Here is a 6,893-nt window from a genome sequence, read left to right on the forward strand (position 1 = left end):
TCCCCCCCCTTCCCCGGTTTTCATCCCTTTTTTATCATCTGCAACAGTTTCTTACTTTATAAAAATACACCTTTGCATCTTATACAACTTATAAATCAATTGTTAACATTTTCATCTAATATTCAAATCACTGAGAAATCAAACTCCCATTTTCTCTTCCCGTGCCTAATTTTTTGTTTTTTCTCCCTCTATAAGCCTCCATATTTTCACATTTTCCAAAATCCATTCACTTTTAAAACTATAACTATTCTCAATTTAACCTTACATCCCCGATTGCCGGCTTCCCCCCCCAATCCAGCAAATTCCAAAATCAGCAGACCAGTTATAAACCTGTTAATCCATCCTTAATCACAACATCACTTTCCCTTCACCCCACCCCCTGTTTACAGTCTTTTGTCATCCAGGCCACCATACAGGACCCCTGAATTTCTTCTCTTCTCTGCATATTTTTTCCTTCTTCCCTGTGGGCGTTCTGGAGTTCCAATGATACCAATCGTGCCCCCCTCAAAAGCAGGGCACTCCATCCAACTTTTTGTAGAGTAGAGTCATCATTTTTTTCGTGGTGTGCTTCATTTTGTGTTGAATCATCACAATCCTCATCTTCTTCTTTTCCTTCCCCATCATTGTCATTCTCACATTCATCTTTTTCAGTGTCAAAAGCTTCATCTCCTAAAAAATCATATTCCGCCATCACCTCCTGGAATTTTTCCTGTAACTCTTGCCGTCGTGTCTCCTCTTGACATAACTCTATTCTTGTTTTCCACATTAAGGTCAAAACAGACCGCTGGAACTCAGGGGAACACTTTTTTGTTGACATATTTCAGTCCTGCCAAGGTCAAAACTTGTCACGTGGGGTGGAATATGATCACAGTTTATTTTTCGACTCCATTTTAACAAGCTGGCTGCATTCTTCAAGTCTTATTGACAATAAAGTTCGAACTCACATTTCACAAACACTTAAGCCAAAAAAGAAATTCCACAAAGTCCAGAAATACAAAGTGAAGTAAAATTTGACTTATAAATCCTGACAACTCACTGGGTTGTCTGGGCTGCCGGCTCCCGAGTGGAAAGGTTTTTTCTTAAGCTGTACCTCTTATTGCAGGGCAGTCATAAACCGCAGTCTCTCTCCCCTTTTCACCCTGCATCAAAGGGGAGATTCTCTTTGATGCCTTTGAGGGATCCTTTGAATTGTAAATCTTCTGTTTATGGCTTCGGGTTTCTATTTACTGTCTCTTTTGTTGCCGTGGGGGGGGGGTGGCTTCCTCTTTTCTCCCCTCTCTCCCAGATCCAAATTGTTTTATAATAATCCAAATCATGAGGTTACTTACAGTCTTTTCCAATCGTTTTATTTTCGGAAGAATCCAGCGCTCTCCGCCTTCGGCTTGAAGCTTCTCCCTGCTAGAATAACGTTGCCGCTCAAAATGGCCCCCGCGACTTCTACCCTCCTCGCTCCGGAGCTCTTATTAGAGCTAGCCGAAGAGTTGGGGAGTCCGGATTGGGTCTGTGCCGAGCAAATTGCCCTCGGGACGCCCTTCCCGAGGTTCTAAGGGGCGCAGCGTCGCTCTCGCTGCCCTCCCCACTCCTAGCAGAGACGGGCCGTCTCGGAGACGAGACGAAGCCCCGCCGATCGACGCTGGCGCTGAACCCGGAAGCCCCAACGTCAGGGTCTTTTCCAGGGAGTCTTCTCTTCTCATGAGGTGGCCAAAGTATTGGAGCCTCAGCTTCAGGATCTGTCCTTCCAGTGAGCACTCAGGGCTGATTTCCTTCAGAATGGATAAGTTTGATCTTCTTGCAGTTCATGGGACTCTCAAGAGTCTCCTCCAGCACCATAATTCAAAAGCATCAATTATTTGGCAATCAGCCTTCTTTATGGTCCAGCTCTCAATTCTGATGTAATGTTTCCCATGTTTTCCTTGCAAACCACTTCAAAATCAGAACCACGGAAACCAATGTTGTAGCAGCATTTTAAAATCAGTCCCTTTAAGAGTTCAAGAATAGGATTAGAGGGGGTCGTCATGAAATATGCCTTGAGCATAAGGCTGTTGCAGTCTAACCTGGAGAATAAGAAGCATATGAAACCCTTCTGTGAGATTGTGCCACCAAATAAGTAGGTCAGAATGGCAGGCTTAATGGTTTCTCTTGTATCACTATATTTAGAAAAAGCATCAAGGGTCTTGAGGCACCTTAAAGATTAACACTTTTTATGGCATAAGCTTTCATTGGCTACAGTCTATAGTCCAGCTTTACAAATCTGGTGCCCTCCATAAATTTTGGCCTGCAACTCCCATCAATCCAGGCTAGCATGGCTGTGCTGGTTGTCAATGGTGGGAATTGTAATCCAAAACATCTTGAAGGCACCAGTAGAATCCCTACCAGCCTCACATGAAGAGCATCATCCCTGCAACTTGTATATCTTGATGCAGAAGAGAATACAAGGCTGCTCTTCAGTGTACCTATATGAGATGTACTCCCCTATTAACATGATTTATGTCCTCACCGGTGTCCCTTTGGCATAGTTTGGAGAACATCCGTTTTGATCCAGCTTGATCCAGCTGTGACTGTGCCTTGTAGACATTCCAGTGCTCCTTCATTCCAAGCTCAGGTACATCCCTTCTTTCCAGTAGCACATAATTCTCTTGTAATCTCCAAAGCAAGCAAGAACCGAGTCAATGAGCTAAGGCCAATAAGTTAAAATCTCTTTGGGGACTGCTTCCTGCTTCCCTCGATTTGTGTCCCTCCTGCCCCACAACACTTATTTTTCCCCTCTAGTAAGCTTTATGCCCCCCCCCCCGGAACTGTTCTCCAGCAATGCATGCAGGTGAATTCCCGCAGTTCCACCGTGCTTGAGAGGAACAAGTAGACACAAGCACAAGAAGGAAGGGTGGGGGGAGATCGCACATCACCTGACCCCCTTCAGCCAATTCACTGAGACAAGACGTCAAATTAATGAGCCCTCAGGACCGTAATTAGCTGTCAATTACCTCAAATTAATCAACTCCTCGCCTAATTAAGCATTATCGGCAGGTGGGCAAAAAACGGGCCATTGTGTGGGAGCCATGAGAAAAGCATGGCTGGCAAACTTGGTTAGTATCAGCGGCGCATTCCCTGCCTCACTGCACCACAGACACCAGGACAGCCAGGAACTTCTTAAAGGCACACAAACCCCTTCAGTCGGCCACCACCACCCTACACTTTATTCCTCCAGCCCCCAGGAGTCTCCGGATGCAACATAAGGCAGTTGGGAGAAGATGCATGGGCTGAGTCGTCCTTCTCTGATCATTCCTACTGAAGTGATGCTGTGGTAGGACCTCTTGTGCCTTCACTGAGATGCCACCAAAAGGTGAACCTATAAGGCATATCAGACCTATAGTTGTAAGTCCAGTCTGCCCAGTCTGGGCAACTGGATGTGCAGGGTCTCATCTGGCTTGGGTGGTTTTGCTCAGTCCCTGGTGTGCCCAGGCAGGGTGAGAAAGACTCCTGCCTGGAAGCTTGAAGAACCACTGCCAGTCAGTGTTGACAAAACTGAGCTAGATGGACCAGTGGTGTGACCTGGTATAAGGTAGTGTCCTATGTTCTTATGCTTGTGGTTATCATCACCCATCCAGCAATGTCTCCCTACACCGTCATACTGCGTTTTCAAAGTCTGAACTTAGGCAGTTCAGGCAGACACAAGGAACCTTCATTCATGAGTGCAGTAAATGCTACCTTGGGGGGGGGGTCATAAGCAGAGTCATGAATGGTTTGCATTCGATCTATGGACTTGGGAGTTTTGTTTACTTATTTATTTAATCTGTATACTGCCCTTCATCTGAGGATCACAGGGCAGTTTGCAGTGCCACCTGGAACGAGTCAACAAGCTCCCTTTTAGCTTGTTCTTTTGGTATCTTTGCCTCTCCTTTTCACTTAGGTCAAGGACACTCTTTGAAAGACAATTAAAATCATGGTTACAGGTAGGTAGCCGTGTTGGTCTGGATCGAAGTAAAATAAAAAAATTCCTTCAGTAGCACCTTAAAGACCAACTAAGTTTTTATTTTGGTATGAGCTTTCGTGTGCATGCACACTTCTTCAGATTAAAATCATGTTGCCTCAGTTTTTGTTTTTAAAAGGATACAGGATTTCAAAGAAAGAGAAAAACCATTCCTAGGCACTGGAAATTGTTTCTTGCCAGGCATCCAAATTCCTCATTATATAATTGGTTTGCAGCAAGTCCCACCCTGGGTAGAAAAACCAGGAGAACAACCCCAAATAAGGTGTTTCCTAAATGCTTTTGTAAACTTCTTAAGCAGCTAGTGAAGAACAGCTCGAGAGAAAACAGAATCACTTTGAATCACATATATTGCCAAAAAAAAATTAAATGAAAGGCTTTGATTATGTCTCAAAATCCATTTTTGTGTAGCCAGATTATCACCCGGTGCATTGGATTTGCACTGCATTAGTGATGATCAAGATTAGATCAGAATCCCCGGATAACAGACTGGAGTATACAGGATGTCAATTTGTGACATCATAGCAATAGTAGTAAAAATCATCACATTTACTGAAGAAGTCCTAGGTCAAGAATGATCTCAGAAAGAAACTGCTTGTAATGTCCTACAACCAGCCCTGTCATTGAAGTGGCTGCCTTGGGCAATTGATTTTGGGTGTCATGAATGATCATTAAAATGTTATTTTTTAAATTTATTGCTGCTGTAATTCACCCGGGAAGGTGAATGTGCAGTGGAATATTATTATTAATAATCAACTAATACTTATAATATAATATAAATATATCTTTAAGACGTACAAATAATTGCAATAAAAACTGCACGGCAGCACCCTTTCATTTAACACAGTCAATTCCCATATTCTGTCTCAGGGGCCAAAATAACTTGACCAGCCATTCCTCAGTGTTTTCATCTTATCAGGATTCAGCTTCAATTTATTAGCCTCGTGCTTGGTGTCGTCAGCATACATATTGCACAGAATTCCAAAACCTCTGATGACCTCTCCCAGCAGCTTCATATAGTCTGGGATATAAGATGCAACCTTCCAGTAGCTCGTAGCTTAATTGCTGTGGGGCAGAGCAGAATTTCTCCATTGTACCATTATGAGTTTGTGGGTGCCAGACACCTGTATTCCATGGACCCAGCAAGTGTTAGAAGCAAATTAAACCCACCTAGCTTCCTGTGTTTGGGTTGTGGGCCATTAAGAGAACAAAGGATAGATTAAGAGAACTTTGGGTCTAGGAAGGTCCTGTTCAAGAGAAATCATGCTTCCACTTCTTTCAAGGCAGCAGGCACCACTCACTGTCATAAGGAGCCTTCATAAGGAAACTGTTTCCAGGGGAAGAACTGTGAGCAGAACTGGGATAGAAAAGCTAACGGCCAAATGGCTTCTGGGACCTGGGTTGTGGGCACCAGAACAGAATGTCTAGTTGCCACTTAAGGTGTGTGTGTGTGACAACACTTTACTAATTATTTTGATAAATATGAATTAAGCTGCCCAAAATGTATAGAACAGAATCAAATAACTGTTGGAGATGTAAAAATAAGGAGGGTACCTTTTATCACATGTAGTGGGAATGTAGTATTATCCAAAAAAAATGGGAGATGATATATAATGAACTGGAAAAAAATGTTTAAAATGACGTTTGTTAAAAAACCAGAAGCGTTTTTACTAGGTATTTCTGATCAAGGACTGCCGAAAGAGAAATGGAAAATATTAATGTATGCGACAACAGTGGCAAGAATCCTAATAGCACAAAACTGGAAGACCTTTGAAAGCACAATGGCAGGAAAAGTTGGTGAACTATGCGAAATTAGCAAAGTTAACGGATAAGCTAGATGAAAAAGACAATAGTGATTTTTTTAAATAATGGGAACCTTTCATAATCTATCTGCAGAAACAACTGAAAGAAACTAACTCGGTAGCAGGATTTGAATAAACATTCACAACTTTACTTAACAAAATGCATGAAGGATAATACTGTAATAACATTTTGACAGATAAGAAATAGCAGCTTGTATCATTTAATGTAACAAACCAGAGGGGAAGCTGAAGGAAGTCAACTGGAAGGGGGGGGTGTAGAATGTATGTTTGGAAAAGATTGATATTTGTTGTTAGGAAAAAAACCTACTAAAAACAAAAAAAAACCCCAAAAATGGCACCTAGACTTTTGGAGATGCTCGCAAATGGAGAATATTTAGGCACAAAATGCGTCTGTCACCCTGACCGTGAGGGGAGAGAGACCTCTTGCTATCCATCAGGCAATTGCTTTTTCCACCTGCCAAATAGCATCCACATTGAGCCCCCAGCCCAACACATCATGTGTGTTCTAGCTCAGTGGCCCACCAGCTCCCATTGACAGTTTACTGGGTCAAGATTTATCTATCAAAGGTAACTGAGTAAGGGTCCTAAGTTAGCCCTAAAAATATCAACTAGCCATTGGCAAGCAAGGGAGGAAAACAAAAGAGAGGCATCTCAGATCATGAACAAGTCTTCCTTTTCTGGACCTGGGCATTAGAAATATTCCAGCCTTTTTGAGCATCTAGCAAGCCACTCTTGGGTTTTCATCAGCCGGCTTTAGTTTTCTCAGTAACAGAAAGCATGCTGAGCCCAATATCCTTGGGATCTGAAACAAATACCATGATCATCTCTCTACTTCTCTCACCCCTGTCATGTGGATGTATTAGTTACAGGTAGGTAGCCGTGTTGGTCTGACGTAGTCGAAACAAAAAATAAAAAAATTCCTTCCAGTAGCACCTTGTGGATATATGTAATGTTGCAGTTTCATACCACATAAGTTCAGTGTTTAATTTGTAAAACAATAAGACCAAGGGCTCAAGTATGCCTGGAAGCCAGACCCTCTGACTTGACCCCAATCACAGGTGTGCAAGTTACAGCCACTCAGTACT

The sequence above is a fragment of the Zootoca vivipara genome, chromosome 1 (assembly GCF_965207765.1).
Source record: "Zootoca vivipara chromosome 1, rZooViv2.hap1.1, whole genome shotgun sequence".
NCBI lineage: Eukaryota > Metazoa > Chordata > Lepidosauria > Squamata > Lacertidae > Zootoca > Zootoca vivipara.